Genomic DNA, 25564 nt, shown 5'->3' with positions numbered 1-25564 from the left:
GAGGCAGGGTCTCGCTAAGTTGCCCTGGCTGGCTTTGAACTTGCCATCCTCTTGCCTCAGTTTCCTGAGTAGCTGGGATGATAGGTGCCCAGCTGGTGGAAATCAGACTTAGTTTTGATCAACTTCAGAAAATAAATAAATAAACCAAGTAACTAATTAATGGAAAAAGTATTTTTCCAGTAAGAAATATTTTTTCCTTTTAATTTTAATGTATTTTGTGACCTGATGTATATCAGGGATAAACCCACTTTGAAAACTAAAAAAAAAAATTCTAAACGAGGTAAAAGGAAATATAACTAAAACACTTTAAAAAGAAAAGAAAAATATAATGTCTCTGCAGGTAACTGCTTCCTTTTTCTTCTTACTCATAGACAACCAGGCTTCTCTGAATGTGATCTGCAGGGCATCTTCTTCTTAGATATTACATTCTGTTAAAAACCACACAGGGAGAAAAGCTGGAATAGCTCTTTAAATTCCAAGAGTAAGAGATAGTAAGAGTCAAACGTGAGCTAATGCTGTTCCCTGCCCCCCTTCTTCAACTTCTGTGCTGAATTCCTCCTCTCAACCTTCGAAACATAAGCAGGCCTCTCCCTCCTGGCAAAATACCCTCCCTTAATCCTGAATTCCAAAGTAGCCTAATCTACTACCCTTCTTTCTCCTCTCAGCTGAGTTTCTTGAGAGAATAGTCTTTATTTAGTATCTACCACCTTATCTCAAAGCATTGCATTTGTCTTTCATGCCTAGACCAGAGGTTTTTCCTGCTATTGCCAAATCGAATGGGTCCTTTGAGTTCCCTCTTCTGTTCACATAGAGACAAATGTTGCCTTTTCTATTAAATTTATCATGTTGTCACACTTTGTTATTTGCCTGTCTATCTCTTTCAGTAGGATGGGCATCCCAGGAAGGCTGAGATGATATTTAATTTAAAACCTGAAGATGACCACAGTGCCTGTCTTATGTGGGTTCTCAAGAAATGTTTGTTAAATAAATAGATTACTCCCCATTGGACTGTAATGATTTTCAGGAATGTGGGAGTAAAGGGCATTTATATAGACTTGTATTATGTTGGTTTGTTTGAATGATGTGGCCTGTCTTTCCACATGGTTTGGCTTCAAGGGACTCATTTCCTGTTTCTCTTGAATGGTTTCTTGCTCTAAAATCATTTTGCTCTGTAGCCCCCCTGCAAGTTCCGCCTCTCTCTCTGAGGAGGTCTCAGCCTTCAGGGGGCCTCCCAGTCAGGTTGGTGGTGATGGCTGCCTCTCATTGTTTGCTTAGCAGCCTGGGTGGTTCCCTGTTTGTGGCAGAGGAAGCATCTACAGGAAAACCCTAGGGAACCCAAATGTGGCCTCCACATCCAGGCAGCTGGAGCTGGCTTACGTGCTGTGCTGGCCCAGGCTGCTACTCTACAGCTTCCCAGCCAGCATCCTCCTCAGATGTGTCCTTCTGCTACTTAATAATTGTTTATATATTATGATCCAATATAAGCACAATTTTAAATTTTGCAAGATTAAAATGAAAAAAAATCACTCCTATCATCTCTACACATTTATACTTTTAAGTCCTTTTTGTAAGAATTTAAAGACATTTTTGATTGTTGTCATTGTAGTACCTGTTTTTTTGTTTTTGTTTTTGTTTTACACATTTACTAGTTCATAGGCTCCCTTTTGCTACATAGTCCTTGAATTATCACTTTAAATCAGAATATTGACTTTAGTATTTTTTAAAATATTTATGATACTAAGATATTAATATCTAATATGTCCCAGCTGTCTTAGTCTGTTTGTATTGCTATAACAAAATACCTGAGGCTAGGGCTGGGGCTGTAGCTCAGTGGCAGAGCACTGGCCTAGCATGTGTGAGGCAGTGGGTTCGATCTATAGCACCACGTAAAAATAAACAAAATAAAGGCATGCTGTCCATCTACAAAAAATTAAGAAAAACAAAAACAAACACCTGAGGTTAGTAACCTTATAAGTAAAGAGGTTTAGTTGGCTCATGAATCTGGTAGCTGGAAGGTGCAAACATCATGGCACCAGCTTCCTGTGGAGGGTTCCCTTGGCTGTGGTCAGAACATGTCAGAGAAGAGGGAAGAAGAGAAATGGCCATGTGTGAGAGAGACAAAGCACAGGGGTGGCCTTTCTTTGTAACAACTTGCTCTCCTGAGAATTAATTACTTCTTTGACCAGCATTAATCCATTCATTAGGGTGGAGGCCCTGTGACCTAATTATCTCTCACTAGGCCCCACTTTTTAAAGGTTCTACCACCTGAACATTGCCACCCTGTGGACCCAGTTTCTAGCACATGTTGTGTTTGGGAGGCAAAACACATCCAACCATAGCACCAATAATGGGGGAATAGCCAAATAATAGGATAGGATAATTTGCGATTAAGATAAGCAGAAATCAAGACAGAGAAGTAGATCAACATTTCCATATAGGTCAATCAATGAGGAAAGTATGTATCAAATTAACTACAGATGAGCTTTGAATTTTTCAGAAAGCACCCAAACAAAGGCATGTTCACTTGAAATGACTTGGGAAACACTGAGAGGTTAAGAATCTCTTCTCTAAGACCCAGTTCTGCAGATCTGATATGGGAGAGAATGGGAATGCCAGTATGTTCCTTGTCATTACATCTTGCCTAGATACTTTCTTAGTTCCATGGCAAAAACTTGCTTTGGTTCTTATTTACATATTTTATGCTCCCTCCCACAATGACCTTCAACTTGAGTATACCAAAGGGGAACATTTTGCTTATATAAATAAGCAAATAAGTGCTTATTTTTGGTTTCTATCTCTTATACATGTATATAATTCTCCCGAGAAGCAGGAGAATAATCCTGGTGCAGCCAGAAGCTATTGTTGAATTTTATCACAACATGACTCCTGAGATTACAGAGCCTTCTGCATTAAAGCCCCTATGAAATCTCATGGACTAGCTGTAAATTTGGAAGTCACAAAAAAGGGATAGCAGAATAACAGTGTTTACTGAGTGCAGTAGTCATCATCAGTGCTGATTACCTGCATTTTCAGTCCTTCTGATGTCCTCCATCCTGGGCGTGAAGCATGATTGCATTTCCTGGCCTTATTGTAGCTGGAATACTGGATGGGGGTGGTGAATTCATTCTGGCTAATGAGCTACAAGGAAAAGGACTGCGGGTAGTTTCCAGGCTAAACATTCCATTACCTGTATAATTACTCTCCAATGCTCTCCTGTCCTTTTGGCCATGATAAATGCAAGGTTCGAGACTGACAACCACTCCCTCCATGAAAAGACGAGGAACAGAACATCGAGTTACCTTGGGATGGATATATATTATGAGTAAGCAATAAATCTTTGTTGTTATAATGAAGATTTTGTTTTTAATCAACAGCATAACCTAGTCTATATGGTTCAATATGAGTGATTAGTAAGTAAATACTATATTGAACATTAACATAGAACATCTCATTCATTTTCACAAGAGCCCAATGAGTTAGATGTGCTCTTATTTTCTCATGTTAATAGATGAGGAAACTGAGATTTATAGTGTTTAAATAAATTTTCCAAAGTCTCATATCTTGGAAATGGCAGATCTGAACTTGAACCTGAGTTTTGCTAGACACAGAAAACCAAAACATTGTTATGGTTTACAGAGCATTGCTTAAAAGATAAAATCAAAAGGCAGCTCAGAATGGATAGTGACTATTAACTTCCACTTCTTTACATTCTGAAAGGAGATTTTCAGTGTGAAGTTCGTAAGTCCTCAGACTATCCTCATCTCTCCAGATGGGGTAGGAGGAGGCAACTTCTCCCTCTTGGTAGCCTTCAGACATGCCAACTGGACCTCTTTCTAATGCACAAAGACCTGTGTCTGGATGGAGCCTCCCTGGCTTCCTGTGCCAGAGTATGCTTCCTTGTGTTTGTGTATGAAGTTTCAGTAAAGTGTGTTGAGAGATCAGGCTCAGACTGCCTGCTTTGGCCACTTAATATCTGTGTAATCTTGATAAAGTTAATGTCAACTTGTCAGCTTTGGCTTCTTTTTCTGTAAAATAGGAATAATAATGGTATCCACCTCAGAGACTATTGTGATGATTGAATGAGTAAAGTGTTCAGAACACTACCTGTATATGGCAAGCATTCTTACTCACTTTCTCTCTAGATTAATTTCAGTTTGTGCCCTCAGAAATAACCAGTGCAAAGGAACCCTATCTGCATTTAAAGATCCTGAGTTGTTTTTTTTTCCTTTCCTGCAGGAGGAAAGGAGTCTTCAAGTGGAGACTAACCAGCTTTTATTTTGTTGTGTTTTTAACCACATCAAGGATGCAATTCTTTATTTTGAGGAAAGAGGTCAGCAATGTTCAAAACGCAGGAAGTGAATTCAGGAAACACAGGGAGCATTCTTTGGAAAGACACGTGAAGATTCTCTTCTAATCCTCATGTCAAACCTGGTTCCCAGCCCCTTTTCCACCCACTCAAAGGGAGGCCTCTTTTGACACACAGGGGGAATAGGAAACACACTTTCTGAACAGTAATTTTTTTCTTGGTGATTTTTCTTTCTGAAAACTATGTTTTTTGTTTGAAGGAAATTTTTGCCAAGACGAACCAACTTCCCTCTGAGGGTAGACTGGTCATTTCCCCTCTTAGATCTTATCTGCTTCTTATCTATAAAACGGATAGATTCGGGCTAAATCTCCCTGGGTCTGGACTCTTTGATTCTGCCATTCCCTGTTTAATCCACACCAGAGGAATGTGGAGCTGGAGCCTGTTCATGTTTTAGATTGTGGAGTCAATTCCCCCGACCCCGGGGAGGGGGTTCTTGGAAAAGTGACATTGCAATGCTTCTGCTTGACATTAGTGCTCCCTGTGGCATTAACCTGTTGTGGATCTAACTTGTGGGGCCAGAGACTATGCTTGAATTGAAGTCAGCCAAGACGGTGGCCGAAAGTGTGCTTTTTCTCTGCTTTTTCCTCCATTTTCCCCAGGAGTGAAGTGTGTGTGTGTGTGTGTGTGTGTGGGGGGGGGGGTTGGAAACCCGGTCTTTTTTGTGAAGCCACAGTCTCAAACGTTAAGCTAGAGGAATGTTTAAATTCTGGAAAACGTTATGGATAAGCCTGGCAATTATGTACTTAGTCACAAGAAGAGGGTACGAACTTTGCAGGCACTGGACTGAAGAGACACAAAAGTCAGGAAGTGACCCTTTCGTGGGGCTTTCAGGGACCGCAGAGGAGAAACAAAGTCCTCTCACAACTCGGGAAACTTCGGACCGTACCATCCGCGGGGGCAGGGGCCGGGGAGAGGGCAGTGGAAATCGACATCCTCGCTCTTAACGAGCCGTGAGTAAACTGAGGATTTCCCGGCTGAAAAGACTCAGTGTCTGTGTGTCCCCAGCCCAGAAATGAAAGCGGGTTTCAGCCGTTCCTCATTGTGGAGCTCGCTGAGAAAGCGGCCCGGGTCGCCCGGGCCAGACCCGGCGTCCTGAATCGGAGCCCTGTGCGCGCCGGGCCGGGCCGCGCGCCCGGGGCTGCAGGATGGCGTGCCGAGGCCAGCCCATCTGCGGCCGCGGGCGGCCGGGAAGGAAGCCGTCCCTGGGGATGAATGGGGCTTTGTTCGCCGCCAGCCGCGGCTCCCCTCGGCAGGCCCGGCCCGCACAACAGAGGCAGTATGCGAGAGGAATGGAAATGAGCCTCCGGCTCTCCCCGAGGAGCCCCATCCCTTCCCTGCGCAGCGCTGAGGAATGCTGGCAAGCCGGAAAGGAGCCCTCGCCGGGAACGCCGCGCTCGCGCCTCTGAAACCCCATTGAGAAGAGCCCTTTGAAGCAATTAAAGCGCGTTTCATTGCAGGCCTGGGAGGAGCGAAGGCCCGGCCAGCATTTTTTCCGTCTCGGAGAGTGTTTGTGCACCTTTGTAGGGCGGATTACTTAGAGACCAGGCGGGGAACTTGAGCTCCCTCTCTCGCAGACGTTCTGTAACATCAGAAAAGCGCCCCCATAAACAGATTGGTTTTCACGGTGGGTGGAACCCAGTTTGGACACCATCCAGGCTGACCTGCAGGCCGCTCAAAGGCTCTTTGGTGCGTCTTACACCCACCTGCCCTGCCGCAAAGGTTTAGGCGGACAAGAAATTGCGTTTCGTGGAGAACGTTGTTTCTGAGGCTACTGCCTAGCATTTTCCATTTTCTCAGAGGTGGGGTGGGCCATGTTGCAGGTTCCGAAGTGAAAATCAGGCAGATCTGCAAAGTGATGTCACCTCAAATGATGAAGGACTAAGACGGGACATCTATTTTGAGATTTGAAAAATTCTCTTAAGATTTCCTTTCTTCCTCCACTCTAACTGTGTAATCCTAGAGAACACACACAGCCTTTGTGGGTTCAGTTGTTTTCATCAACATTTGTGAACTTCTTTTTAAATCGGAGGTGGGCACTTTCTTTATGTGCATATGTAGAAGATGTTGGACTGGAATCCCAGTAAAGATCCCATTGGTCCTCCGTTTGTTGACTTTGAACCATTTATTACCACGGCTGATTGTCTAATGTCTTTCTCTCTCCACCAGCAGGTGCCTTCTTGAGAACTTGATCCTGTCTTTTTCATTCCTGTATCCCCTGTGGTTAGAGCAATCCCTGATGGTCATTAAGTGCTCAAGAAATATGTTCAATGAATGAGTGAATACGTTCAAAAATGTCTGTTTTCTGTCCCTTATAAATCTAAACAAGAAGTAGGGGATATGAGGCAGGCACTGGGGATTCTTGACTGGGCAGAAGTTCAGAAGTTTGAAGGAAAGGGTAGGAAAACATTTTTGAGAGCACAAACATGCTGCAAATTTCCTGAAATGATCCGAAAAAGAGTGGAGCTCTCAGATGGAAGAGTCATTTTTTTCCAAGCAAAGTGGATAGTTAGTACTGGCAAACGTGATTCATGTCTTACCTTAGTAGAGAGTACATCTAGTCCATCATTCATTCTTTAAACATTCCAAGAAAACAAAACAGAGCAAAACTGTGCATGTGGGCATCGTTGTTTCTTATGTTACTCTAAGTATGTCTCCATGGTGCTTGTTATTTTGGCCTGCTTTAGTCTTGTATTTGGTTATTTTTCTCTGAGGCTTGGAATATATGAATATTTTCCTATTCAAAACCCCAAACAAACAAACAAAACCCCCAGTTCACTTCCTAAACCAGGAAGCTCATAAATAAGAGATAGAGGATGATATCTACCGCCAGATATCTTCAGGAAAAGCACTCTGCTCACTGAGGGTAAGCAAATGTATTTTCCACTCCTTTCCCTTCTCTCTTACTCAGACACACACAGATCAGACAGCGAGTAATACAAAAGCCAGTTTAAACTTGGCACACCAGTGATTCCTTGTTTGTGCCAAGCACCTGTGGCCCACGGCTTTGTTTTTTATTACATGGTTCCATTTGGCTGTAATTCTCCTTACCATTTTAACTTGACATGGACATCATCCTTGAGAGTTGAGACTCTTTTTCAGTCTATTCCATTCCTGTCAGTTTAATCAGTTGAACACAATTAGCATAAAATCCCACAGGTGAGGTGATTCTGGGACAGAACAAAGGTAATACAAGATCACAGAGCAGTGCCCCTCACTTTACAGAGCAAGTGGGTTTTCTATAAATCATTCTATAAAACGTTCAGGTATTTCTGTTTCCTTCTGATTTGTGTTTTTACAGAGTAGCTCTGTCCTCATTTTGGATCTGTCATTAATAGGCAGTGGCTTGGGTCAATTTATCTGACTCTAGCAAATAATAAATGATTCAAAAAGGGTCAATACAGGCAAGAATGGAAAGTTCTTGACTAATTATGCTTATAAAGTAAAAAATCCCAAGTGAACAATCATGTTTTATAAGTTTTGATTTACTTTTTTTTTAAAAAAAGGATTCTAAGGTAAATCGTGAATATCTTGCATCACCTTTTATCTTAAAAATCTGGAATTCCACATGCCTAGGAATTGTTGGTAATGATGAAGTTTGTGGAGACAGGTATCTGAAGAGAAGAAAAAAGGACTATTATTCTGCAGATGAGAAATTACTTTAGAAAGGCACAACGACTTGTCCATAGTCACAAATTGTGGAGTTAGAATTGGATCTCTGTTCTTTTGATTCCCAAGATTGCCCTTGAGACCTCTAGTGTTCTAATGCCAGGAGAGTCTGCAGTGTAACAACTAAACTGTGGATCCCAAGAGATTTAGGAAAGCTGCTTCTTCTGATTTGGTAAGATTGGAATAACCACATCACATACTGCTTTGCTGTTTTTAGAAGATATAAATTATTGGCTTGACTTCCCCTTTTATTCTGCCTTGCAATTTGTTCATCAGCCAGAAAAATGCCAAGAAGTCTTTTCCTTTACTGACTGGATGACCTATGGCCTTCTTAGTCAGGGTTCTCTGGAAGTTAGGGTGGAGACTTTTATTTCTCCTGTGTTTTGGGTAATAAAAGGGGAGGGGTTGCCTCAAATAGTCTTTGGCTCCTAAAAACCAAAAAAGCAACTCTATTTACATAGTCTCTGGGCTACTAAGTGCTGAGGTGGCCCCGGTTGACTTAAATGAATCCTTGCAGCTAGGTGGGGCTCAATGGAGCTGTTAGTCATGTGAGGTTGCCAGGGCAACTTAATGTCTTATGAGCTGGAATGCTTCAAGAAGTACAAAGAGGGGACTACAAGAACACATTACAACTTACAGTCATGTGTTCAATAACATGTCATCTTTCTGTAATGGGGCTTTTATTTTTATTTTATTTTGTGGGATCGAAAGATCAGAAGCCGGAAATTAGCTGGAGAGGATAAAGAAAAGGAAAAATTAAAGGGGGGGGGGGGGTTGGGTGGACTATTTCTGTTCCTTCTGTGGGTAATGGTTAAACAAGGAGAACATCTGGTCCTGGAGCGGGTCTCTGCAGCCCTGCTTTTAATTACCCCGTCATTTGGTCTCAGGCTAAATTAGTGACTGTGGGAGCAGCTCAGATCTCCAAACTGACAGGCCTGGAGAGCTTGACTTAGCCTGCCACATAGTCAGAGGGGAAACACGGAGCTTCCGGTTTCATATTTAAACCAGGGATTGACTCATAATTGTAGCTGTCAGGAGGGTGATGGAGACATTATGTAATCTGGTTCTTATGGCGATATGTGTTTAAGGTTTCTGCTCCATAAATTCCAGAGGAAATTTTGTGCCCATTGAGGGAGAGCTTGCTGGTTGCTCTGTGGTATGCCCTGCAGGGTAATGACAGTGCTATTAAAGGTTCCTAAGTCTGCCCGAATCCAAACCTGAATGAATTTCCCCCTGAAAGGGCCTCCTGTTTTTCCATAGGCTTTTAAATGCGGATGAGGTTAGGCAAAAACTGGCAAACTGAGAAGAGCAGTATGCTGGCATAGTAGAGCAATTTAATAATGGCAAGACGTTCAGGTCCACAACTTTTTTTTTTTTTTCTGTGCTACATAATTCTCTTTATTATTTCCCATTATTTCCACCATCAGAAATTCTGGAAGTAGCCAACAGCTTCTGGAAACAAAGCACTGGGGCTGGGGCTTATTTGTTCCATTTTCATTCCTCTAGCTTCTTGCCTCTCAGAGGTTTTGGGGCCACCAAAAAAAAAATAAAAAAGAGTCAAATGAAGCTGTTTAATTTTGACCTTAAAGGAATGTGCTTCCAGAAGTTTTGCTGGAGGAGACTTGTGTTTTGATTTGATTGTTCTCTATACCAAGTATTGGAAGTTTTACCTACCTGATCAGAAGTATTCATTGAGAAAGAGTAGAGTAGTATTCATGTAAGAAGAATAATAGTAAAGATGTAACTGAATTTTAAAAGGTAAATAGGGTGGGATTATTTATTGATGGAGAGTAAAGAGATCTGAAAGCCTCTGACATCTGCTGATTGCTAGTTTGGCTGGCTCAGAGTTCTAATCTCTGTTTTTACACCTTTTCTCCCTCCCCAATCCACCAGTAAATTTGGGTCCTGTTTCTGCCTTTTTAGGCCCACCAAAGAAGCCAATGATATAAATTTTTAGTCAAAAATAATAAATGACATGTGAAAGAAAATATGTAATTAAAATGGTGACTATCAACATTGTCTGACACCATTATCATCTATATTGTAATATATTGGGTTGAGTTGTCTCTTATAATTTCTATTTCTCTATAAAAGTTAATAGTTAGGATGATTGAGTATTTCCCCATTGACTTTGGAACATGGTGTTTTTGGAGTGGTTAGCATTCACTTGGCAAGACGGAAAGATCAGCACTTGCTCATCCTACCAACCTTGGGAAAATTTTGCTTAAGGTTATCCTGTAAAAGGGATGGGTTGTCTTATGTAGTGGACCACCTTTACCTTTCAGCTTTGGTTACCCAGATCCAAGTATCCAACTGAGCAGAGAAAATAGTTTAATAAAAATAATATGATACTTGTGTATGTGTACCTGTAGAAATATGTATTTCAAGAAACAATTAAAAATTTCTCATTCTTTTGCAATCTGAGGCTGAGACATCTTTAGTAGGAAACAGCACCAGTATGACAGCTCAATTTCTTCTCCCATGAGGCTGAAGTTTTATATGAGTAGTATAAGTCACTATAGCTTGGGATGTTATCATATGACTGATGGATGATGCAGGGATGGATAATTTCATGAGCTTTGTAGGCTGAGTTTACTCATTTTCCTAGTCATTGAAATGAAAAGACTTGATGTGACTCCTGTTGATATAACTTCCCCAGGCAACCATCCTTGTAATCGATTTTCTCTGTCAGAAAACTAGATACAGATTTGCCTGTTTTTATTTTCCTTGCACAAGAACTTACAGATGGACTAAAGAGTCTTCTTCTGATCAAGGGCCATCAACTTATAGAAAAGAATAATTGAGACAACAAAACATACTATCCTGGGGGCTGAAGAAATTAAGCTGAGAATGAGGTCTGTTTACCAATAGGACATTTCCTTTTGTCACTGTTCTTACTTTAGTATCCAAACCCAAGTTTTCATCATTGAGAAAGAGGAATTAGCCAGAAGAGAGACTTACTGGAGCTAATAAATTACTTTTGATTTAACAATATAAATAATAAATCTTTATTCCATGATACCCAACTAAGATTGGAAATTTAGCTGAGATTTGCTTTTCTCTAAACTATAATCAATCTAAATGTTCCAAGTTGCCACCCAAACTCTTTGAACTCCTCAGTTTCCTATACATAATTTCAAGTTCCTTTCAAGGCCCACAATAATCTGGTTCCAAATTAACTAACTTTATTTCCTTTTACTCCCCATATACTCTTCTAACTCTATTTCCTCCTTCTCTGCATTACATGTCCTATGCTACAGTCAATTTAAATGGCTCCATATTTTCAGAGTTTTTTTCTTTAGGCACTGTCTTCAAGTTCTGGCTCCACAAAGCCTTCCATTTTTGCCTCTACCCAGAAGAAATGACCTCTAACTGAAATCCCATGGCACTCTATCTATGATTTCTCCAGGACATTTAACACTCTATCTCTAGTACATAGATTTCTGTTCATGCCTCATTCATTTGTTTCCTGTAAGTTCCTTGAGAACACAATCTGTGATTCTGAATAGTATCTACAGAGTGTCTAGTACTCTGCTTGCCCATGATAGAAATTTCACAAAAATTTGTGGAAGGAATGAAAGCCACAGTATTCAAAATAATTAAATTTCTTTTGAAATGGAGAAAAAGAGAGAACTTCAGAATTTTTTATTTTTGGTAAAGTCAAAATGGGATCCTGACTCCTTTACTTGATAACACTGTTGTTTCTCCTTAACATGGGTCAACCCATAGCTCACTTCCAATTCCCAGAACCCAGAAAGACTCAGAACCTGATGCTGGCATGAGGCCAGCATGTCAAAGAATAAGGAGTTGCTTCTGTTCTCACTATTACTGGGATAGGGATAATGGTAAAGACAGGTTGGATAAATCCATTTGCTAGGCTGGGTGGGGTTTGTGGCAGTGTGTTCATAAAATTTTTAACAGAATTGCTGCTAGATCTGTATGTTGTCTGTGGTCTCTGTCATCTCTCCTCTCCTTTCTGACTGATTTGTCCATTCTGATCAGCTACTTTGATTTGAATGGCTCTGAAATAATGGGCTAAGTCAGGAGGCATGGAGTCCAGTGTAGGCTCTACCAGTGGCTGTGTGTGATATTAGGACAGTATAAATAATAATCTCCTTATTAAACATTAAATTAAACTTAAACAGTAAATTCCTTTACCTGCTTTTTTTTTCAAAATATTGTTCTGAGGATCCAGGATAAAAGTTTACAAGAGACAATATTGAAAAAGTGTTTTATATTTGAGGGGTTATTGTCATAAAATTTAACACTGCTAGAGACTTCCTTCTGGATGTCAATGTAAAAAGAAAATAATGATGAGAGAGAGAGAGAGAGAGAGAGAGAGAGAGAGATTCTCCAAAGGATCATGGGAAATGTCATTGTATAAGGTCAAGGCAATGTGGTTCTAATAGTCTTTCATGATAGTTATCATCAATCAAGTGGAAGAACCCTTTCTCATAACTTCCCAGTTTTGTTTACTTTTTTGGCAGGGTTGACACAAAAGATTCCATTTTAATTCTGACAATTTCCACATTTCTTTATTATATCCTATTTGGACTGTTGTTGAATATGTTTAATCAGGAAAAATAGAGACATTTAGATCTTGGTTCTACCATTTATTAACTCTGTGATTCCAGTAAGTAAACTACCCTTTTCCAAACCTCAGTTTTTCAGTTGCATATGGGGATGAAATATTTCACTTAGATGGTTCTGAGGATTACTGACATGGTGGCCTTATAATATGTCAACCTGGAGAGTTTGAACTATATTCCAGACATCCCTTCCCTGGATATATCTAGTTGGGTGAGGCACGAAAGACAGGTTTGCAATAGATTTGAAAGTTGAAAGCAAAGCAACAGTCTTTTATATTTTGCACTTGGGAAGTCAAGGCAGATGATTTTTGTATGTGTGTGTGTGTGTGTATGTGTTAATTCTTTTACATTAAAAATGAGTTTATTATAGGCAGCAGTACAGATAACTTTTGCTTTTTTATCCAATTGGAATTCTCTGGTTTTTAAGGTATTTAGATTATTTAAATGTGATTATTGGTAAGATTGAATTTAAATATGCCACTCTGCCATTTTTTTTCTGTGTTCCATATGTTCTTTGTTTTTTACCACTTTTCCTGATTATCTTTGTTTTATTAGTATTCCATTTATCTCTGTTAACTTTTTAGCCACACTTCAATTTTTTAGTTGAAAAAATTTAGTTTTAGTTTTTTGTTTTATATTTTCTTTTTATTTTTCTTCATTTTTGTGTGTGTTTGTCTTAGAATGTGTACTATCATTTTTTTAATGTTTATTTTTTAGTTTTAGTTGGGCACAATACCTTTATCTTATTTACTTATTTTTATCTGGTGCTGAGGATCAAACCCAGGGCCTCGCATATGCTAGGCAAGCGCTCTACTGCTGAGCCACAACCCCAGCCCTGTAGTATCATTTTTTTTTTCTAAATATTTTTTTAGTTATAGATGGATGCAATATCTTTATTTTGTTTATTTATTTTTATGTGGTGCTGAGGATCGAACCCAGTGCCTCACACATGCGAGGCAAGCGCTCTGCCACTGAGCCATAAACCGAGCCCCTGTAGTATCATTTTTAATGTAGCACTGTCTATCTTCAAAAATCACTTACTGGTTAGTATAAGAAATTTATAGCTGGGCACAATGGCACATACCTGTAATCCAAACCACTTGGGACTCTGAGGCAGGAGGATCACAAATTCAAGGCAAGCCTCAGCAACCTAGCAAGAATGTGTCTCACAAGGGACAGGTGTTCATATAGCTCATTCTGACATATATTGTCAATATCTGTCTTCCCAGCCACCTGGCCTGAAACTGCTCCACCTTCCTTGGGATCCTCTTTTACATTTTTTGGCTCTTGGGCCACATATGCACTTGGTTCTGTGATAAAGAGTCTTTTGTTTTCCTCAGGCAGGATGTCCATGTCATCAAGGTTAGAGGCAGTTACAAGTGATATGGGTTGTTCCTGTCCTTGTGAGTTCTAGATTGTACTTGCTCACCCCTGCTTTGTATCTTATCTTCTCTTCCTGGTGACCTGTGCTGTGGACTGAAGCTTCAGCATTGAAGACACAAAGACAGCAGTCTATAGAGACTGCCGAACCACGAGCCCTCCCTACATGTACATGCACACGTGCGTACACACACACACACACACACACATACCACACCTTCAAACATAATTTTTCTGGTTCTCTGATTAAACTTTGACTGATGAAGTTAAAACAGTAGGTAAGGCTACCTCGAACTCTAACCATTCCCTGGAGAAGTCCAAAGTCCTCCCTAAAATTTCTCCAAATTTCTGCTGAATTTATATTTTCATGGTCACTTCTGTCTCATTGAATACTTTTCAATTCTCACAAAAGACTTATATAAAAAGTCTTAATTGCTTTGTAAAATTGTCTTTACTAAAGATTTTGATGACATGACAGACAGAAGAGGGGTCATGTTGCAACAAAACAAATAATTTCAAGTTTAATTTCACACTATTTGTAAAATATTTTTCCACCATTCTCATTAGAGAATATCCACAGTTGCCTGTCTGTAAAATCCCCAGCTTTATAGCACCCTCTTGACCCCTCTCTCTTTCTATGTTTTCTCTTCTGCTCCTTTCTTTCTCAAACCCTATGCTCTTGTTGGCAAGTGCAGAGAACAGTAACTATTCCTCCTTTCTTTTATGCTAAGATTATTGTAGGCACACTCCATACCCCCCAAATCTTACCTTCTCTTCCCAATGGCTATTTTTGCAAGCAGAACGCTGTTGCAGTTGCTAAGAAAATTAAAATGTTACCTGGTAACAATGATAGCAAGAGGAAGAAGCACGCATTAGTGCTTATTTGATCCAGGCTCCAAGAGTTTTGTCTCATCTGATTCCTGCAACAATCCAGTGCATTTTTTTGGCATTATTTGCCTGGCGTTATTTGTCTCAAACTTATGTCAGGGGACCCTCAAACATTAGGCTCACATTCAGGTCCCTGCCTTCCCCTTCTTGCCTCTGCCTCTCCCAGGGGCATGTGCTTACCTGTCTCCATCCTGGTTTAACTGCCTTTGTTAGGAATCTACTCTCCAATCTTAAAGAATATTCTTTGACTTCTCAGTACAATTTTTCCATTTATAAAATTGCAATATTGTACTTCCAAGGACTTCAGCAGGATTTTAGAAGAGATCAATGAGATGATAGAAAAAACCTGATGCACTGAATCTTAGACTTCATCTTAGAATCTTAGCAATTCACACAAAAATCAGGGGAAAATTTTTTTTTTATCAGACTGTAATTTTACTTCTCTGTAAGTTGAGACTTTTACCTCACTGAAGTAATTCATTAACATTTGGAGAAATGATGACTTCTGGGACTTATTGCTATTTTGACCTTAAAAAAATTTAAACTGCTGTTAGAAATTACCTGGTATGTAAATGTAGAGTTTCTGTTTTAAATGAGGAAGGTAGTTTTTCAGTTTGACTTTCTATTTGGGTTGATAAGATGTATTCAAGCTGTGTCTTGAATTAACCAGAGATAATGTTCATTTATTAATTCAGGAAATATTTATCAAATATCTATTACCCCAAATACTTCATTGAAGTAGATAAAATAGCAAATGTTAGTGAGAAAAATAGACAAAACACTGTGTTCTCCTTATATCATCCACTGAGAGATGTTTTTAGAGATGACTTATGATATTAGTTTTGTAGGGCTGCCATATGAAATCCCACAGATTGGTGGCTTTGACAATAGGGACTTCTTTTTTTTCACAATTCTGAATGTCTTGGGGGATGCCCTCTTCGGAGGCTTCTTTCCTAGGCTTGGAGATGATTGTCCTTTTTTGGTCTTCCCTCTTGTCTGTGTCCAAATTTCTCCTTTTTATAAGGATGCCATTCATAAGGGATTAGGACCCACTCCAATTATCTCATTTTAACTTCAACACCCTTCTACAGACCCTCTTTCCAAACACAGTCACATTCTGAAGTACCGAGGTTCAGGTTTTCAACAAGTGAACTTCTGTAGGGACACAATTCAGCCACAGTACCACTTATTCTAAAGTATTGCTGAGCTGTTTGGGTATCAGTTTGCTTAAATATAATCAGAATGCCACTTAGCACACCTGTTATAAACACATTACTTGTCTGTTTCTTTCTTTTTAGATACAGTAGCTAGGTAGGAATAGGTCTAGTTTTATAATGAAAATAATTTCATCAAAGGTTGTAGATAAACCAAGCTTTGCCTAGAGCGCCACAAAAACAGCTGAGTGAACCAAGAGACTTGTTTCTGAAGATTTAAGATTTTGGAAAACAAGTATCACACAGCTGAGCATTACCTAAAGGAGCTAAAATCATTAGATCAGACTAAACTAAAACTGGACAGAATTAAAAGTTAATTTTCTTCTGACCCACCCATGTCTAAGAAACTTGGATGAGAAGACACAGATGAATATAGAGTCAATCCCCATCTCTGTTTTATCAAAACATTGTTGTCATGATTTTACAATGTCATGGTGGACAGACTATTGTCTGTGTCCTTTTGTGTTTTGCATGGTGCAAGGCACTGAGCTGCGGCTTGGTAAGCCAACTGCAGGCTCAGGCTCGTTGATGAGTTTGTCCTTCAGAGAAGAAGGTGAGAGATGGAGAGTAGGGAAAGGGGTGATGGGCTGGCATGGCACAACCAAAAGTGGGTACCCAGGCAGGGGTGGCACGCCTAACCTTGGTAGATGATAGAATTGGCTGTAGTTGTGTTGAGGGATTGAAGAGAGGTGACTTTATAACTGTGTGAAAGATGGACTTCAGTGCAGAAGTCACACAGGATTATGAAATGTAGTCTTGTGATGATTTGCAAAAGTGCTGAATTATTAGTTTCTTCTCAGCTTTAATCTAGACTGCATCATAGAAAATGCAAATGATTTAATGCTGGGGAGAGGGTGGGGGGGGTGGGGTCAAAAAAAGTGTTTCTACTGACTTCCTTTCACAATGGTTATAGTAAAACATTTTGACTAGGAAAAGATTAATTTCTGTTTGCAAAATTAAGAAAGAAAAACAAAAAGTGTAGCATGTGGAAAATATTATATTGATGCATGTTTTGCTGAACAGATGGTGACAATCCACAAACTTCTCAAGGATTTTTCCTTAAAGGATAAGGGGGGAACATTTAAATTTGGCCAAGTGACTGAGAATCGCAGAATCTCTATGATCTTGTCTGTCTCTTGTAGAAATCCTCTCTGTTTTATCGCCACATCAGATTTTCCTTCCCAATAATTTTAACAAATTACTTTAATCTGGAACACACAATTTGCATACAGATGTGAATGTTTGTTTTTCTGCTGGTTTCTCAGTGGGGAATCCCTCATTTTTTTACTAATTCATGTTCATGGCTTTCATTCTGGGTCCTTGAAAGTACATCAGATGTGATGTGCATTGGCCATGGATTCAAATCTTCATTTTACAGCTGGGGAAACTGAGGACTAGCAGTTTCTCTGACCCTCTTCAGCATTTCCCAATAAGTTGAGATGAGTCATGGCTAAAGTAAACATTAGAAATGGGTTTCTTCTCTCTCAAATCATTCGCCTTTCAGAAACTGTGAGTTTTTGCTTTCCTTGAACCTGTTTTATTCATTTATTTTCTTTTTTGTGATCCCTCTCCCTTTTGAAGAGTCTAAAGACAGAGGGAAGAGATTTTTCCCATACTCCCCGCCCCCCACTCCTGCCCCACTTGGTTGGTTTCCTTTGAAATGAAACCACAGCTTCAAGTAGAACTTCCCACAGGTTTTTAAAGATGAGTCTGCTACACAGCTGCAGGAGGAAAGACTGGTTATTAACCAAGCCCTTCCCTTATGTTGTAAGTAATTTCGTCCATCAGGGAACATTCTTCTTACCGGAAAAGAAAAAAAAAAGTTAAAATTAAAGACAGCAAGTAGCATCCAACAGATCATCTATGACTTGAGGCATGAAGACAGGCGTTTAAATTTCTTTTTTAATATTTATTTTTTAGTTGTAGGTGGACAGAATATCTTATTTTATTTTTATGTGGTGCTGAGGATCAAACCTGATGCCTCACTCATCTCATGAATCTTCTTCCATGCGGTAGGCGAGCGCTCTGTCTCTGAGCCACAACACCCAGGCCCAGGCATTTAAATTTTTATGGACTCCTCTGCTTCAGAATGACTGCCTCTTTTCCTTCCCCCCATCCCTTCAAATCTTAATGCATCTACATACCTATTATTTTTCATATAGACTGTCCCCATGCAGCAGGCCTTATGGAGATCTATGTGGCCTTGGATCTCATTGATGCTGAGGCTCAGTACCTGATGCTGATCAGGTCTGGTGACTTTCATATAACATGAATTCGATTCTAATGTATTCCAAATTCATGCAGAGGCCCAGAGACTGTGACAATTTCACCAGCCTATTCCTCTAGACAGCTGATTCTCTTTCCCTTACTTAATGATCTTTATGGATAATTGACATATTATCCTAAGTCCAATGACTGCCTTTCAGTTATTTGGTAAATCTCTTTTTTTTTAATTGTTGGTTGTTCAAAACATTACATAGTTCTTGATATATCATCTTTCACACTTTGCTTCAAGTGGGTTATGAACTCCCATTTTTAGCCCATATACAGATTGCAAAATCACATCAATTACACATCCATTGATTTACATATTGCCATACTAGTGACTGTCATGTTCTGCTACCTTTCCTATCCTCTACTATCCCCCCTCCCCTCCCCTCCCCACCCCTCTTCTCACTCTACCCCCTCTACTGACCTTCATTTCTCCCCCTTGTATTATTTTTCCCTTTCCCCTCATTTCCTCTTGTATGTTCTTTTGTATAACCCTGAGGGTCTCCTTCCATTTCCATGCAATTTCCCTTTTCTCTCCCTTTCCCTCCCACCTCTCATCTCTGTTTAATGTTAATCTTCTTCTCATGCTCTTCGTCCCTACTCTGTTCTTAGTTACTCTCCTTATATCAAAGAAGACATTTGGCATTTGTTTTTTAGGGATTGGCTAGCTTCACTTAGCATAATCTGCTCTAGTGCCATCCATTTCCCTGCAAATTCTATGATTTTGTCATTTTTTTAATGCAGAGTAATACTCCATTGTGTATAAATGCCACATTTTTTTAATCCATTCGTCTATTGAAGGGCATCTGGGTTGGTTCCACAGTCTTGCTATTGTGAATTGAGCTGCTATGAACATCGATGTAGCAGTGTCCCTGTAGCATGCTCTTTTTAGGTCTTTAGGGAATAGACCAAGAAGGGGAATAGCTGGGTCAAATGGTAGCTCCATTCCCAGCTTTCCAAGAAATCTCCATACTGCTTTCCAAATTGGCTGCACCAATTTGCAGTCCCACCAGCAATGTACAAGTGTACCCTTTTCCCCACATCCTCGCCAGCACTTGTTTTTGTTTGACTTCATAATGGCTGCCAATCTTACTGGAGTGAGATGGTATCTTAGGGTGGTTTTGATTTGCATTTCTCTGACTGCTAGAGATGGTGAGCATTTTTTCATGTACTTGTTGATTGATTGTATGTCCTCCTCTGAGAAGTGTCTGTTCAGGTCCTTGGCCCATTTGTTGATTGGGTTGTTTGTTCTCTTATTGTCTAATTTTTGGAGTTCTTTGTATACTCTGGATATTAGGGCTCTATCTGAAGTGTGAGGAGTAAAGATTTGTTCCCAGGATTAGGCTCTCTATTTACCTCTCTTATTGTTTCTTTTGCTGAGAAAAAACTTTTTAGTTTGAGTAAGTCCCATTTGTTGATTCTAGTTATTAACTTTTGTGCTATGGGTGTCCTATTGAGGAATTTGGAGCCCGACCCCACAGTATGTAGATCGTAGCCAACTTTTTCTTCTATCAGACGGCATGTCTCTGATTTGATATCAAGCTCCTTGGTCCATTTTGAATTAACTTTTGTGCATGGCGAGAGAAAGGGATTCAGTTTCATTTTGTTGCATATGGATTTCCAGTTTTCCCAGCACCATTTGTTGAAGATGCTATCCTTCCTCCATTGCATGCTTTTAGCCCCTTTATCAAATATAAGATAGTTGTAGTTTTGTGGATTGGTGTCTGTGTCCTCTATTCTGTACCATTGGTCCACCCGCCTGTTTTGGTACCAGTACGATGCTGTTTTTGTTACTATTGCTCTGTAGTATAGTTTGAAGTCTGGTATCACTATACCGCCTGATTCACACTTCCTGCTTAGCATTGTTTTTGCTATTCTAGGTCTTTTATTTTTCCATATGAATTTCATGATTGCTTTCTCTATTTCTACAAGAAATGCCTTTGGGATTTTGATTGGCATTGCATTAAACCTATAGAGAACTTTTGGTAATATCGCCATTTTGATGATGTTAGTTCTGCCTATCCATGAACAGGGTATATTTTTCCATCTTCTAAGATCTTCTTCTATTTCTCTCTTTAGGGTTCTGTAGTTTTCATTGTATAAGTCTTTCACCTCTTTTGTTAGGTTGATTCTCAAGTATTTTATTTTTTTTGAGGATATTGTGAATGGAGTGGTTGTCCTCATTTCCATTTCAGAGGATTTGTCGCTGATATACAGGAATGCCTTTGATTTATGCGTGTTGATTTTATATCCTGCCACTTTGCTGAATTCATTTATTAGCTCTAATAGTTTCTTTGTAGACCCTTTTGGGTCTGCTAGGTATAGAATCATATCATCTGCAAATAGTGATAATTTAAGTTCTTCTTTTCCTATTTTTATGCCTTTAATTTCTTTCGTCTGTCTAATTGCTCTGGCCAGTGTTTCGAGAACTATGTTGAACAGAAGTGGAGAGAGAGGGCATCCCTGTCTTGTTCCAGATTTTAGAGGGAATGCCTTCAATTTTTCTCCATTCAGAATGATGCTAGCCTGAGGCTTAGCATAGATTGCTTTTACAATATTGATGTATGTTCCTGTTATCCCTAGTTTTTCTAGAGTTTTGAACATAAAGGGATGCTGTACTTTGTCGAATGCTTTTTCCGCATCTATTGAGATGATCATATGGTTCTTATTTTTAAGTCTATTGATGTGGTGAATAACATTTATTGATTTCCGTATATTGAACCAGCCTTGCATCCCAGGGATGAATCCTACTTGATCATGGTGCACAATTTTTTTGATATGTTTTTGTATCCGATTCGCCAGAATTTTATTGAGGATTTTTGCATCTAGGTTCATTAGAGATATTGGTCTGTAGTTTTCTTTCTTTGAAGTGTCTTTGTCTGGTTTCGGTATCAGGGTGATGTTGGCCTCGTAGAATGAATTTGGAAGTTCTCCCTCTTTTTCTATTTCCTGAAGTAGCTTGAAAAGTATTGGTATTAGTTCCTCTTTAAAGGTTTTGTAAAATTCTGCTGTATACCCATCCGGTCCTGGGCTTTTCTTAGTTGGTAGTCTTTTGATGGTTTCTTCTATTTCCTCGATTGATATTGGTCTGTTTAGGTTGTCTATATCCTCCTGACTCAATCTGGGCAGATCATATGACTTCAGAAATTTATCGATGCCTTCACTATCTTCTAATTTATTGGAGTATAAGGATTCAAAATAATTTTTGATTATCTTCTGTATTTCTGAAGTGTCTGTTGTGATATTGCCTTTTTCATCCCGTATGCTAGTAATTTGAGTTCTCTCTCTTCTTCTCTTCGCTAGCATGGCTAAGGGTCTGTCGATTTTGTTTATTTTTTCAAAGAACCAACTTTTAGTTTTGTCAATTTTTTCAATTGTTTCTTTTGTTTCGATTTCATTAATTTCAGCTCTGATTTTAATTATTTCTTGCCTTCTACTTCTTTTGCTGTTATTTTGCTCTTCTTTTTCTAGGATTTTGAGATGAAGCATGAGATCATTTATTTGTTGGTTTTTTCTTTTTTTAAGGAATGAATTCCAAGCAATGAATTTTCCTCTTAGAACTGCTTTCAATGTGTCCCACAGATTCCGATATGTTGTGTCTGTGTTTTCATTAATCTCTAAGAATTTTTTAATTTCCTCCTTGATGTCTTCTATAACCCATTGATCATTCAGTAACCTATTGTTCATTCTCCAAGTGATGTATGCTTTTTCCTTCCTTCTTTTATCGTTGATTTTCAGTTTCATTCCATTATGATCAGATAGGATGCATGGTATTATCTCTACTCCTTTATATTGTCTAAGAGTTGCCCTGTGACATAATATATGATCTATTTTTGAGAAGGATCCATGTGCTGCTGAGAAAAAAGTGTAACTGCTTGATGTTGGGTGGTATATTCTATATATGTCAATTAAGTCTAGGTTATTAATTGTGTTATTGAGTTCTATAGTTTCCTTATTCAACTTTTGTTTGGAAGATCTGTCCAGTGGCGAGAGAGGTGTGTTGAAGTCTCCCATGATTATTGTATGGTGGTCTATTAGACTCTTGAACTTGAGAAGAGTTTTTTTGATGAACATAGCTGCACCATTGTTTGGGGCATATATATTTATGATTGTTATGTCTTGTTGGTGTATGGTTCCCTTAAGCAGTATGTAGTGTCCCTCTTTATCCCTTTTGATTAAACTTTGGCTTGAAATCTATTTTATTTGATATGAGTATGGACACTCCTGCTTGTTTCCGAAGTCCATATGAGAGATATGATTTTTCCCAACCTTTCACCTTCAGCCTATGTATGTCTTTTCCTATCAAATGCGTCTCTTGTAGGCAGCATATTGTTGGGTCTTGTTTTGAGATCCATTATACTAGCCTGTGTCTCTTAATTGGTGAGTTTAAGCTATTAACATTTAGGGTTATTATTGAGATATGGGTTGTTGTTCCAGCCATATTTGTTTATTTATGTTACTAAACATGGTTTGTTTTCCTCTTTGATTATCCCCCCCCCCCTTTACTGTCCTACCTCCCACTGTTGGTTTTCATTGTTATTTTCCATTTCCTCTTCCTGTAATGTTTTGCCGAGGATGTTATGAAGAGATGGTTTTCTAGCTGCATATTCTTTTAACTTTTGTTTGTCGTGGAAGGTTTTAATTTCATCTTCCATCCTGAAGCTTAATTTCGCTGGATACACAATTCTTGGTTGGAACCCATTTTCTTTCAGTGTTTGAAATATGTTATTCCAGGATCTTCTAGCTTTCAGAGTCTGTGTTGAAAGATCAGCTGTTATCCTGATTGGCTTGCCCCTAAATGTAATCTGCTTCCTTTCTCTTGTAGCTTTTAAAATTCTCTCCTTATTCTGTATGTTGGGCATCTTCATTATAATGTGTCTAGGTGTGGATCTCTTATAATTTTGCACATTCGGCGTCCTGTAGGCTTCTAGAATTTGGGATTCTGTCTCATTCTTCAAGTCTGGGAAGTTTTCTCGTATTATTTCATTGAATAAATTGCTCATTCCTTTGGTATGGAGCTCTGTACCTTCCTGTATCCCAATGACTCTTAAGTTTGGTCTCTTAATGTTATCCCATATTTCTTGGATGTTCTGCTCATGGTTTCTTAACAGTCTTGCTGCGCTGTCTATGTTCTTTTCAAGTTGAAATACTTTGTCTTCATTGTCTGATGTTCTATCTTCTAAGTGTTCTACTCTGCTGGTAGTACTCTCAATTGAGTTTTTAAGTTGGTTTATTGCTTCCTGCATTTCTAGGATTTCTGTTTGTTTGTTTTTTATAACCTCTATCTCCCTGTATAGTTGATCCTTTGCTTCCTGGATTTGTTTGTGTAATTCCTTGTCGAAGTGATCTTTCATTGTCTGATTTTGCTGTCTAATTTCTTCCTTGATACTCCAGATCATCTGAAGCATATATATCCTGAATTCTTTATCTGACATTCCATCTGCTGCAGCTGTTACCTCTTCTAAAGTTGAGCTGACCTGCATTGCTTGTAGTCCTTTCTTTCCTTGTCTTTTCATACTGCTTGCGTTTCTTTCTTCTTGGTGAAACTGTTGTGTTTTTGAAATTTCCCCCCCCCCCTATATATTTATATTGCTCTTGTATAGTTGAAACGTCTCCCTTGCAGGTGCAGGCGGGGGCTCTGCTCTGCCCCTCCTCCAATTGGTGTGAGGTGTCTACCACGCCCGCGGACCCCTGGGCCTGATCTGCCGTTCTGTCGCAGGTCTGCCTACCTTGCAGGTGGGGGCGAAGGCTCTGCCCTGCCCCTCTTACCACGCCCGGGGACCGCTAGGCCTGATCTGCAGGTTGGTCGCAGGTCTGCCCACCTTGCGGGCACGGGTGTCAGTTCCGCTCCGCCCCCATTCCAATTGGGGTCACTTGACCACCACACAGGCGGGCCGCTGGGCCTGATCTGGGCGCGGGCGAAGGCTCTGCTCTGCCCCTACTCCAGTTGGGGTGAAGTGTGTACCACGCTGGCAGGCCGCTGGGCCTGATCCACCAGTCTGTCGCAGGTCTGCTTACCTTGCCGGCGCGGGCGGTGGCTCTGCCCTGCCCCTCCTACCACGCCTGCAGACCGCTGGGCCTGATCTGCAGGTTGGTCGCAGGTCTGCCTATCTTGCGGGCGCGGGCGGCGGCCCCGCTCCTCCCCTCTGGCTCAACGACAAAGCGAGAGAGACTCGGGTATCTGTGACTCACCCTCCCTACTAGGGTACCAACTGTTTCCGTCGCCGCTGGCACCGATGAAGTTTTCTCCTCGGCCGCTCTCCGATGACATCAGATCTCTGCCATGCTGGCATCCCCTGTTCTATGGCTGAATCCCATTTTCTTCTCTTCCAATAGGCGGAGCTGTGCCCTCTGAGCCGAGCTTCTGTCCTCTATGTGCTGACAGAAATCCCTGTACGGTGGCTCCTGGGAGTCTCTCAATCCTGTTAGTCCAGAGCCCTTTCACTTATCCGGCCCCTCCCCCTGTTCCTCCTCCCAGCCAGCCAGCCAGGTCCTGTTCACCAGAGGCGGTTCCCCAAGGATCTGATTACACTTGCAGCCCTACCGCGTGTCCTATATCCCGAACGATGAACACCCTCTCTGTCATTCAATTAAGCCCCAGTGCTGTGGTGGGGTGATCTGGGAACCAACAGTTTAATTTTTCCGGACCCCTTTGGTGGGCACACCCCCAGAAACTGGCGGCTAAGATCTTGGGTGTCGCCGCTGGTGTTAAGGGGAGGTGGGGATCTGGAATCCCCTCTGCTTCCCTACAGACACGCCCCCGGTGGTTTCCTGGCTGCTTGTATCTGGAGGGGGTGGGAGTCACACACCTGCTAATGTGGATTCCGCTGGGAAGGAATTCTGTCGGCGGAACTCTGGTGATGTCACCACTCTGCTATGGCGGGCCCCAGGCTCCTTGCCGGAGTGTCCGAAGGGAGGGGTGGGACTGGTCTGTCTCTGGTTGGTTTCAGCTCCCGGTTTGCTATTTCATGAAGGCTTGGCGAGAGACCTCTTCCTAGAGTCCCTGCACCGCTCCTGCTGCGCTGCGCCTCGGAGGCTATCTGCCCTGACGCGGGGGCCGCGAGGCAGCCGACAGTCGCCGAGTCCCGCGGGCAGCGGCTGGCGGGTCTGGACCTCTGCGCTGCGTGGCGGAGATTCACTCGTCTAGCGCAGACTGTCACCTCCAAAAATCCTTCCAATTCCCGGCCGGT

The sequence above is a fragment of the Marmota monax genome, unplaced genomic scaffold (genome assembly GCF_021218885.2).
Source record: "Marmota monax isolate L192 unplaced genomic scaffold, Marmota_monax_Labrador192_F-V1.1 WCK01_AAM20220418_F8-fsc00001, whole genome shotgun sequence".
Classification (NCBI taxonomy): Eukaryota; Metazoa; Chordata; class Mammalia; order Rodentia; family Sciuridae; genus Marmota; species Marmota monax.
This window is presented reverse-complemented; position numbering follows the sequence as displayed.